Genomic DNA, 12,246 nt, shown 5'->3' with positions numbered 1-12,246 from the left:
AGGAGTAACCCTTGAACATTGCCGGGTGTGACCCAAAAAGCAAAAAAAAAAAAAAGGTAATTGTTTGGGATTATGGAATATTATTTAGGCAAATTCTGAATCCAAGCTCTGTATCCATTGTATAAATGATGGCACAGTTACTCATCTCTATTGACTATGCATCATAGAACAGGGTGAGGGAAGGAACAACCATATTTCACATCACCCCTGTTAATGTTTCCCCTGTTAAATCTTCTTCCTTTTTGAGGTCTTTCTTGGTATTTCTTCTCCAGGTTTGTCATATATTTTTTAAATTTTTCATTTTTATTGAGTCACCATGATATAGAGCATTACAAAATCATTCATGATTGTGTTTCAGTCAGTGTTCTAACATCCATCCCTCCACCAGTGTAATTTCCTAGCACTAGTATCCCCAGTATCCCCCCTCCCCCCACCTGCCTCTATGGCAGGTACCTCACTTCTCTCTCTCTCTCTCTCTCTCTCTCTCTCTCTCTCTCTCTGTTTCTTTCCTTTTAGGCATTATGGTTTGCAGTACAGATGCTGAAAGCTTAATGTCTACATCCGTTTACCTGCTTTCAACACTCAGTTCTTGTCCAGAGTGATCATTGTCAACTGGTATTGTCATAATGGACCCTCCTTATCTTAGCTATCCTCCTCCTCCCAGACTGTTGACCCACCATTAACCAGTCCTCCTGACCCATTTTTCCCTGGCCTTGGATATTAATGCCATACCTTTTTTTTTTTTTAATATTCCACAAATGAATGCAGTCATTCTATATCTGTCCCTCTCCTTCTGACTAATTTCACTTACCATGATACTCTCCAAGTCTATCCATTTATAGACAAATTTCATGACCCCATTTTTACTGGTGGCTGTGTAGTATTCCATTGTGTAGACGTACATGTTCTTTATACATCTTTTCTTGGACACTCAGGTTTTTTTCAGATTCTGACTATTGTGTATAGTGCTGCAGTGAACATAGAAGTGCAGGTGGTGTTTCTGCTGCGTGTTTTGGAGACCCCAGGGTACATTCCCAGAAGCGGTATTGCTGGATTGAATGGAGCTCAATTTCTAGTTTTTTGAGGAATGTCCGTATTGTTTTCCAAAAAGGCTGGAACAGTCGGCATTCCCAGTAGCAATGAATGAGGGTCCCTTTCTCGCCGCATCTATGCCATCACTGTTTGCTTTTGTTCTTTTGAATGTGTGCCAATCTCTGTGGTGTAGATGATATCTCAGTGTTGTTTTATTTTGTTTTCATTTTTATCTCACTGATGATTAGTGATGAAGAGTATTTTTTCATATGCCTTTTGGCCATTCGAATTTACTTTTTGAGGAAGGTTCTGTTCATTTATTCTCCCTGTTCTTTTATGGAGTTGGGTGATTTTTTTTGTTTTGTTTTGTTTGGGGGGGGTTTGTTTGTAAAGTTCTGCCAATACCTGTATATCTTTGATATTAACCTTTTATAAGATGGGTATTGGGTGAATAGTTTTTCCAATTCCATGGACTGTCTTTGTATCTTGGTCACTGTTTTGAGGTGCAGAAGCTTCTTAGTTTTATGAAGTGTCATTTGTTAGTCTTTGCTTCACTTGCTTGTCAACAGTGTTTTATCTTTGAAGATGCCTTTAGCTCAATGTCATGGGGGTTTTATCTGTGTTTTCTTCCATGTACTTTATGGATTCAGGTCTGATGTTGAGGTCTTTCATCTTTTTTGATCTGACTTTTGTGCGTGGCATTAGTAGAGATCAGAGTTCATTTTTTTACATGTGCCAGCCCCTCTTTTAAACCAGATAAGAAGATCTGTAAAAATGTGAACCACTGTTACTCTTGTCACTGTTTATTCTGTGGGGGGGGGGAGGCTGAGGGTGGGTATTTTAGGGGCTGCTTAGGGCAGGGTTTGGAAGTCCACACTGCATGTTCGTGGTATCAAGCAGAGCCACGAACATCGTGGACAGGACACGGCATCAGAGTTTCACTTTGTAGCCACCTGCCCGCCTCCCGAGGTCACCCTGTGCAGTCACGTCCAGGCCCTGCCCTTCACTAGCTGTGTGACTGAACAAGGTACTTAGTGCTCCGAGTGATACTTAAATTGTCGGCAAAATGAAGAGAAATTGCTGGGCTGAAGCTATGAACATTCAGCAGGTCTTTGTGTGACTGGATGCAGCTGTCATGGTTTCCAGTGAGAAAAGCACAGGGTCATCAGGCGGGTCTCCAGGGAGTCATTTCTCCTTCTTGGATGTTCTTCAGTTTTCCCCTTACTGTGCTGGTTGGAAATCCAGCATGTCAGCAGGTTTCTGAAGCTGTGGTGGCAGGTGGGTTCGTCTCTCAGGAGCTGATCCAGGCCTTGGTTATCCAGGTTCTCAGAGTCCAAAGTAATCCTTGGTAGGTATGGGCCACCTACTGTGTGCCAGCCGCTGTTCAGTGTTTTCTGTTAGGTGGGGTCCAGTGGGGTCAGTACGGCGGTGGGAGAGGGGTTGGGGAGGCCTTGCTGAGGGGTTCCTGTAGGCTTGCCGGCCTGTCACTTTGAGGAAGCCAGCCCGCTCAACCCTGTGCACCAGCATTGGTCAGGGGGAGGGAACGGGCAGAGCAGCGGGGCAGTGAAACGCAGCAGAGCCTTTGGCAGTGTCACTGCAGGAACAATCAGACCACTCTTGGCCTGTAAGGAAGTCACAGGAGAGACCACATAATAAGAAGTCTGCCCAGTGATTTGACTTATAATAAAGTTTGGGTGCGGAGAGCAGTAGCACAGCAGGTAGGGTGTTTGTCCAATCCTGGCGCCCTATATGGTCCTCCACACCCCACCAGGGAGTAAGCTCTGAGCACTACTAAGTGTAGACCCCAAATGAAAATAATAACAAAAAAATATAAAGTTGTGTGTGGAGGGGGGTGTGATAATTTAAGGGCACTGTGCTAGGTTTTCCAAAGTACCAAAAGTAATGGGTACTTTTTATTTAGCAAAGGATACAGGGATGAATATTCCAGAAGGTTTTATGAAAATCATTAAGATATTTTAAAGTTTGGGGCTGGAGCGATAGCACAGAGGGTAAGGCATTTGCCTTGCATGCAGCCAACCCAGGTTCGAGTCCCAGCATCCCATATGGTCCCCTGAGCACCGCCAGGAGTAACTCCTTAGTGCAGAGCTAGGAGTAACCCCTGAGCATTGCCGGGTGTGACCTAAAAGCAAAAAAAATTGAATAAATAAAATAAAATATTTGAAAGTTGGGAACCAGGGAGATGGGTCAAGCGGTAGAACAACGCCTTGTATGTTCCAGACCTGAGTTGCTCCCAGCATTGTTTGCCCACCCTTCTGTTCTCTCCAAGCACTGCAGGCACCTGGGACTGAGCACTGAGCCATCAGATCTGCACCCCCACACCAACATCCCCCTGCTGGCCCCTCTGGGAATCCTGAGCACTGCAGAGTGTGGCTCCTCTGATAAAAAGCTGAGTAGAAGTATCTTAAAGGTGGAATATTCTAGCGTAGGAATTATCTGTTAAGACAGCCTCAAGCACCTGAGAGCAATTGCTTTTAACAGTATATTTTAAACTGTTTTTGTAATATTTTATAGTCCTTAAATTGCTTTTAATGTGTATCTAGAGCAAGAGGAGTAAGGGGAGAGAAAGGCATCTGTTGGAACTGTGGGACTTATCATCCCCTCCTCCCAGCCCTCCTTATCTTGGGTCATAATAATTTAGTAATTTAAAGCTCATTATTTTTGTTGATCATGGTGACTCCCCACTAGGACTGGAGTGATAGCAGTGACTGCGGGTAGGGTGTTTGCCTTGCACGTGGCCGACCTGGGTTTGATTCCTCCACCCCTCTCGGAGAGCCCGGCAAATACTGAGGGTATCCTGCCCACACAGCAGAGCCTGGCAAGCTACATGTGGCGTATTCCATATGCCAAAAACAGTAACAAGTCTCACAATGGAGATGTTACTGGTGCCCGCTCGAGCAAATCTGTGAACAATGAGATGGCAGTGTTGCATAGCTATTTTTATTGAATTGTTTGAATTTTGTTTATTTTCAAGGTTATTTACCAAGAGATTTTTTTAAAAAATTTTATTGGCTCAAGTCCACCATCTACTGGTCGAATTTGGTAATTCCTGTTTCTGTGACAGGAAAATGAGACCATTTGGTCTAGGTTTTGTTTGGTCAGTGCACTTAGCAATTTTGCAGCTTTCTGGGTGAAGAACGATGTGGAAACTAGCGAGTTAATGCAGGACATGGAATGCGTATTTTGTCATGGTCAGTGGAAGCTTTTAACTTTCTAACACCCACTCAACAGTTAAATGACATTGATTGGAGAGCAAACTTGACAGGCTGCGAGAAGGAAGTGGGTTCACACCCCGCTGTTGTCTTGGGGCTGCAGAGAGAGGGAAGGGGGGGGGCTCTTTGTGCCAGCACCCACCGTCTCAGCATGTGGAGAGAAAGAAGGTCGCTGACTGGAACTTGAGAGGAGCTTCTAGAAGGAGAATTCTGACCGAAGCAGCAGGACCGCTTCTGAGGTTGTGTCCAGACCAGGGAGGAAACACACGTAAGGACGGATGAGGGGACAGTGGAAGACCTTTCTGATGCGCTGAGGGTGCAGGCCGGGCTCAGAACAGCACTTGAGGGAGAGACAAGATCTTTGGTTTTGCCAGAAGGTCAAGTTTCAAGACAGGCAGTGGGAGAGTAGTCCTGGCTGCCGTGTGCCGGGTCTGGCCATGCGGTTACGCTGCGTCTCCCGTCTCCCTGACTGTCCTCTCCCTTGTCCCTCAGTTCCCTTTTTGGTGTGGACTTTGGCTATCCCTACTTCTTCCTCAGCTCAGTAAAGAAGCATCACGTTGTCTTCATGTGATCTTAGCATTTCCTGCCAAGGTTGCTGGGTTTGTTTGAAAGGCCTCATGCAGACTCGGGTTCATATGTCCTTCTAAAAGTTCAATCCACCTCCTTGATGCAGGTTCCCTTCTGTGGCATCCAAGGAAGGGACACTTCTCTTCCTCCGTCTCCATGTCTAGAATAATTCTGCTTCTGTTACTTTTTCCCGGGCGTTCTTCCTTGTGTCCTGTGACCCCAAGGTTCTAAATGATGGGGGCGATCATCGCCAACCTAATTCTGTGGTAATCACTAACCGCCTGCGAGGGTTCCATGGTCACTATTGAGCAATAGATGTGTGTGGCTAGTGCAGCCGAGAAGCTAAGATGTCAGTATACTGCAAGTGAACTTCGTTTGCATTTAAAACCACACGTGGCTAGTGGCTCCCCCACTGGGCAGCACATGTTTGCCCTGTGAGGGAGACGGTTCCTCACACTGCAGTTGCTGTGAGAGTGGGGAGTTGGGCTGCCTCACAGCTCTATGCCCGTGCTGCAAGTAGGTTTCAGCACGTAGTTGTGGCACAGTCAATAATGATTTGCCCCCAAAAACGCAGATGTTGGGGTACATGAGGTTCTACTAAGTGTATCACTAGAAGGCCGTGAATACCAAGGGGGACAGTAACGCTGACCTTTACAGTGGCTCTCAGGCCCCACTCACCTGGCTAGTGGGAATTTAGTTCTTTTACCTTCAGATCTGATCTCTCCAAGCATTGCCAGGCAAATGTGCTTGTGTATATGAACTAGTTCTCATCTGCTGGGGTTGGGCCTAATTTAAGCCACTAGCCTGGGTTGTGGGGACAGGACGTGTCGGCCTCTTGGTCTCAACTGCTGAAAGTGCTGTCCCAAACTGTCCGTGATGGCCCAGTGATGTATCGATGCCATCAGTTACATTGTCCTTTGTCGTGGGAAGCCCTGTCCCATCCTTGGTAATTTTCTTCTGCATTAGCTTCATGGTAGATCTCCATGAGTCCCCAGACACTAATGATTCCTCAAGGTGAGGGTGGGTGGGTGAAGGATCTGGCAGTCAAAGCCTCTCTCTCTCCCAACAGTAGAAATCCTACGTTAGTGCTATTTAAAGAAGCTTTAGCAAACCAGCCCAGCAAAGACTCAAGGATTCAGAATGAGGCAGTACTCAACGCACATGTCTGAGAGATCTGAATTGTGAGCCCTTACCTGCTCCCCACGCCCACCCCTAGCCCCCATGAGCTTCCACAGAAAACTTACAGTTCCTGTCAGGATTAGCACAAGACTACAGCGATGGACCAGCAAAGAGGGTCTGTGTTTATCAGAGACTGGGAAGAATTAGCATCCCTGGCTTTTGGGTAGTGACTTTGGGGTAAGTGTTCTTTGCAATTCTCCCTGATGAATGCTGCACTATTCTTCCAGTCCACCCTGTGTGTGATTCTCTGGCGATTGGCACAGGTGCATATGTGTGTATGTGTACTTGCAGGCACGTGCACATGAAAACACACACACACACACACACATTAAAGCCTTATGTGTGTATGTGTGTGTGTGTGGGGAATCCAATTCTTAGATGTCCATTTTTGTCATGTTAGAGGAATTCAGTCAAGTCAATGGCTCTGTTTGATTATTCTATATGTGAACTGTGCTGCAGGAAGGAAATCAGAATGAGCAGAAGGTGATTTATTTGTTTATTGATTTATGAGGCAGGAGAAAAGTATGCTTCCTGCTTAGCTCTGGTCTCTGCATGTCAATAATTGATTTTGTTTTTAAGAATAGCAAAAGGGAATATAAAGCAGTGTGTGTGATTAATGGTAGTTGTTTTGTTTTTATTTTTGCTTAACAAGCTAACGTAGCACCAGGTAGAAGTAAATAGTCTCCGTTCAGGGTGCTGGAGGCATGTCAGGAACCGAGAGCTTTAGGAAGCTTCTGTCTGGCTGATGTTTGAGGATGCTGTTACCTCCGGCCGCTTGCTACAGCCACGTGAAGCTGGGCTCTCCCATGTAAAGAGCAGCAGAATGGAATCTGCCAGCTCTGTCTTGCAAAGTAGAGTGTGTCTCAACTGGTAATCTTCCTTTAATTCATGGTGAGAAAAAAATGGTGGCTTCTCACAATCCAGAAAGGGGCTTCACAGTTTTTTTCTCTTCAGGGCAACCTGGAGAATTCAAACCATGGCCTTGTAGACAGATGACCCTTGATTTTGTCTCCAAACCTAGATTGTAAATGCCTTAACGATAGAATTGCAGCCTTCGGGAGAGCGTTCCTGAAGCCCAGAGTAGCCCCGTGCTGATTGCCATCCTGGCCCCAGCCTGCAGTGATGGCCTGAGTTACGCTCTGCCAGTACATGCCACAATTCCACCACTTTTATATGTTGAAGATCTAACCCCCCGCCCCCAGCCCCAGTGACACAGACTGGAGAGAAGGTCTTTGAAGAGGTGATTAAGTGAAAACAAAGACATTGTATCCTAATTGGGATCTTTATTGGCAGAAGATTAGCACACAGACACTCAAGGAAGGCCACCACACCTGGAGATGAGAGATGAGAATCTATCTGCAAGGCTAGAAGTGAGGCAGTTTACCTCCTCCTTACCTGTCCATCTAACTTCATTCCTGGTAGTTTGTGTTGCTCTTGTAAGTGCTTCATAAGTAGAAATGTATCCCATTACATTTTTAACTCATTTTAATAAGACATAACCTTTTTGGGAAAAGAACTGTTAGTGATTTCATTGATTCTTTGATCTAATAGGTAGGCTATTATTTTATGTGACAGAAAAGATTGGTTGTCTTATTGTGACAAATAACTTATTTGACAATATATCTCAGTTCTTCTTTTCTAATTGCACTGGAAGAACCTAGAGTAATTGTGATGAAATCAAGTGTACTTATGTTGTTTTTCTGGCAGAAATTTTACTTTGCCATTGATTATATAGTGATTTCTGACAACCCCCATCTACTGTTTGCAGTAAATGTAATTCTATATATAAGCTCTTACTTGTTTTCAGATTGAATATTATATATTGCAAACATTTCTATTGATGACTGTCTGATTCCTTATTTTTTACATTTGGTTGTCACTGTCATTGTCATCCCGTTGCTCATCGATTTGCTCAAGCGGGCACCAGTAACGTCTCCATTGTGAGACTTGTTATTGTTTTTTGCATATCGAATATGCCACGGGTAGCTTGCCAGGCTCTGCCATGGGGCCTCAATACTCTTGGTAGCTTGCCAGACTCTCCGAGAAGGGCAAGAGGAATCAAATCCCGGTCGGCCTTGTGCGAGGCAAATGCCCTTCCCGCTCTGCTATCGCTCCAGCCCACATTTGGTTGTCACTGTCACTGTCATCCATTGCTCATTGATTTGTTCGAGCGGGCACCAGTAACATCTCTCATTGAGAGACTTATTGTTACTGTTTTTCACATATCCAATATGCCACGGGTAGCTTGCCGTGTGGGTGAGATACTCTCAGTAGCTTGCCGGGCTCTCCGAGAGGGGCAGAGGAATCGAACACAGGTCGGCCACGTGACCTGTTTGGTTGTAAATATGACAAATTATAAACAAATTATAAACAAAGATTTCCCCTAACATTTAACAATTCTTTTTTTCTATGGTGGTGAATGTTTATTTATATTATAGACAGACAGACACTGAGAGGCCATCACACTTGGTCCTTTGTCTCCTTTCAGTACACATCTCCCATCCCGAAAGATCCCTCCAACCATCACTGACTTAGTGGTTCCTTCTCCATCCCAGCTGCTCTCTCCCCAGCACTTGAGGCAGGTTTCCAACCATGGACCGATCCCCCTGGCCCTCGTCTCTACTCTGCTTGGGTGTTGGTGCCATACTGTGTTATTTTGTATTCCACAGATGAGTCTGAGCAGCTCCTCTGACATTGTGTCTTAGTTCTTTCTCCCTTCTCTTCTCTGCTGTGGTTGCCCTGTCAGGGGAGGTGCCTTTGCACATTGAGCTGTGGTGTTCGCCAAGTCGCACTCCCAGCTGCAGGGGCTCGCATGCGCTGTGTGATGTGCCCATGTACCGTTGCTCAGTGTGACTGCAAATAGCTAAAGGTACTGCCGGTCTCAGTGGAGACAAGGATAGTGTTTGGCACATGTGGGGCGCCCCGGGGTGAGAACGTGTAGCCTCAAGTTTGCAGGGCAAGTACCTTAGCTGTGGAGCCCTCTCTGGCTCCAACATTCTTTCTTCTAATGCATATTGATTTTGAATTTCAAGTTTTTTGGGCAAAGATTTTTGTTTTGTTTTGGGGGCTGCACTCGGCTGTGCTTGGGGTTTACTTCTGCCTCTGTGCACACGGAAAGCTCCGGCAGAGGCCTGGGACCTGGGACCGGATGAGGTACCAAGGATCTAACCCAGGCCTGCCACTGGCAAGTCACGTGCTCTGTGTTTGCTGTGTTACATCCCTGGCATCGTCCAAGCTTTTCTCAATGTTCATTAGAAAAAACGTGGATGACAGTGTGAAGAATATGACTTTGATGTCAGGTGGCATCTATTTCCCAGGTGAAAAAGGGAAGCTGTTGTCATGACTGTAATTTTATCTGTGCTGAGTATATCTGATCACTTTGGATTAGGGAAATTACTTCTTCAAGACTGATCCCAGCCCAGAATCCCTTCCGTTTCCCATTTAAGTACTAATCCGACACGACCCTCCTGGGATTCCGAGGTCAGACGAGACTGGGAGGTATGGCCGTAGACAGCCCTTCATTTCCTCTCAGAATCTCAGCACCTAGAGACACAAGACATCATGCAACATCCTCCACCTCCTGTAAGTGCTTCACCTCCAGGGCAGAGTGATGGTGCTCCCAATGGAGGTGGTGGTGCTCCCAGTGGAGTGGTGCTGGAAGGGCTGGGGGGAGCAGGGGGGCCAGCGTGGTGGAGCTGTCCTCCTGGGGTGAGGAGCAGCTGGGGAGAGTGGTGGCCGACATGGGGATAAACAAGCTCTGAACTCCTTTCTTCTCCCAGATGTCTCCCAATTCCCAGAAATGCTCTGGGTTGCCACTGTAATTTTTTAATTACGGAGATGAACTCTACCCTATAGAGTGCTCTGATCAAACTGGTATCGCCTCACTAATTATTGCTAGTCCATACCATTGCGAGTCTCCACAATTCGTAGGCCAGAGCCCAACCTGCTGACCCGTCGATACGTTGGCTCAGAGTTCTGTCAAGTGAGCTGAGATATTGATTTATAAACAAAATGATGTGCTGCCCAGCACTGATGATATTAAAAAGGTAGCTAATTCAATTGAAAGCAATAAAGAAAATTGCCTTGCATTTGGAGATATGGAGATGTGTGATTTCGAGCCTCTCAAGCTTCCGAAGACTCATTTCTTCTCATGGAGACTTATTTAATTTAATTCAGAAGCTTCTAACCCTGAGCTTTGGGGAAAATGATGCTGTAGGTGTTTGTTGGTGATGTCATGCCTTGAATGTATTCAGAACGCACTAGCTTAATGAGCAGGCTTATAGATATTTTCTTCCTGGTTTTCCTTTTAGAACCCAGGGCCTCGCATATAGAAGGCTAGTGTTCTACTAAGCCACATCTGCAGTTCTTTCTGGACATTTTCTTGACTTAAATCACCTGGTATGAGAAGTAGAAGTTGAGCTGGCTTTATACATTTTGCTAGAGTTAATAATGCAGATGTATTCACTTTCAAGCCTCCCATAAATGGATGCAGTCACCCTGTGTCTGTCATTCTCCCTCTGACCCATTTCACTCAGCATGATACTCTTCATTTCAGTCCATTCATAAGCAAATTTAATGATTTCATTTTTCCTGGCAGCTGCATAGTATAGACACACCATTGTGTAGAGGTGCCATAGTTTCTTTATCCAGTCGTCTGTTCTTGGCACTCAGGTTTTTCCAGATCCTGATTGTTGTCGAACAGTGCTGCAGTGAACATAACAGTGCATATGGCTTTTCTGCTGTGTGTTTTTGGGCCCCCAGGATATATTCCCAGAAATGGTATTGCAGGGTTGTATGGAAGCTCCATTTCTAGTTTTTTGAGGAAAAATCCATATTGTTTTCCAAAAGACTGGACCAGTCAGCATTCCCACTCCCTGAATCCACACCAACACTGGTTGTTCTTGTTCTTTTGGATGTGGGCTTGTTCTGTGGTGTGAGATGATGTCTCACTGTTGTTTTTATTTGCATCTTCCTGATGATTAGTGATGAAGAACATTTTTTCATGAGCCTTTGGTCATTTGTATAGAAATCAAACTCAAGAGAAAATGAAATAACCCTACCAAATTTGAAACTGCTAGGTCAATTGCCAGAGTAGTGAATTCTGTTGCTTTTTTCATTACAGTTTTTAATCCTAAACCAAACTACCTCTTTTGTTTGTTTTTGTTTTTTGGACACACTGGCTGTGCTCAGGGTTTATTCCTGACTCAAGGCTCAGGAATGACTATGGAGGGGTTGGCAGATCCCAAGAGACTGAGCCAAGGTCAGCCACGTGTTAGGCAAGCACTTTATCTGCAATAATATCTCTACAGTTCCAACTTTTCTTTTGGTGGGAGAGGCCACACAGCATGAGGCTTGGGGGAATCCTGTTGCTTCAGGAATTTCACCTGGGGGGGCAGCTTGTAATGCAGGCACTCAGTCTCATTGAGCTGTCTCCCTGACCCCAACATTTTATTTTTAATTGAATTACTTTGAGATACACAGTTAAAGTTTTCATGATTGGGTTTCAGTCATACAGTGTTCCAGCACCCATCCCTTCATCAGTGTACATTTCCCACCACCAATGTCCCCAGTTTCTCTCCCACTGTCACCCCTTCCTAGCCCTAACCCCCACACAGCCTGCCTCTGTGGTAGACATTTATCCTCCTTCTCTTATCTCTGTCTCTATGTCTCTCCCACCCTCCCTCCCTCTCCATTTATTCTTTTAGGCACTGTAATTTGCAATACTGTTACTGAAAGGGTATCATGAATATCACTTTATCTCCTTCAGCACCTAGTTCTTGTCCAGAGTGATCATTTCTAACTATCATTGTCACAGTACGCTCTCTCTGCCTATGTGTGGGAAGCTTCTGACCATGGACCAGTCTTCCTGGCCCTTGTTTTCTCTTGTCTTTCGGGTATTAATCTTATACTATGTTCTTTTTTTTAATGTCCCATAAGTGAGTGTAGTCATTCTATGTTTGCCCCTCTACCTCTGACTGACCCCAATTTTTAAAAATAAAGGTCTAAACTGACCTTTTATATGTCTGTTTATATTGTTTTCTTAAAAATAAGTATTAAACAGTGAATATAGAGAGATATTTGCATAATACTGAATTTACAGATTTTAAAAATAGAACTTTACTGGGTCAGGACATGTTTCAGCAGAACACTTGCATGTGTGAGACCATGAGTTTGTCTTTCTGGCATTGCCAAAATTAGAACTTTCTAAGGAGAAAACATTATCTTATCCCAGCTACTA

Source organism: Sorex araneus, chromosome 1 (assembly GCF_027595985.1).
Source record: "Sorex araneus isolate mSorAra2 chromosome 1, mSorAra2.pri, whole genome shotgun sequence".
Taxonomy (NCBI): Eukaryota; Metazoa; Chordata; class Mammalia; order Eulipotyphla; family Soricidae; genus Sorex; species Sorex araneus.
This window is presented reverse-complemented; position numbering follows the sequence as displayed.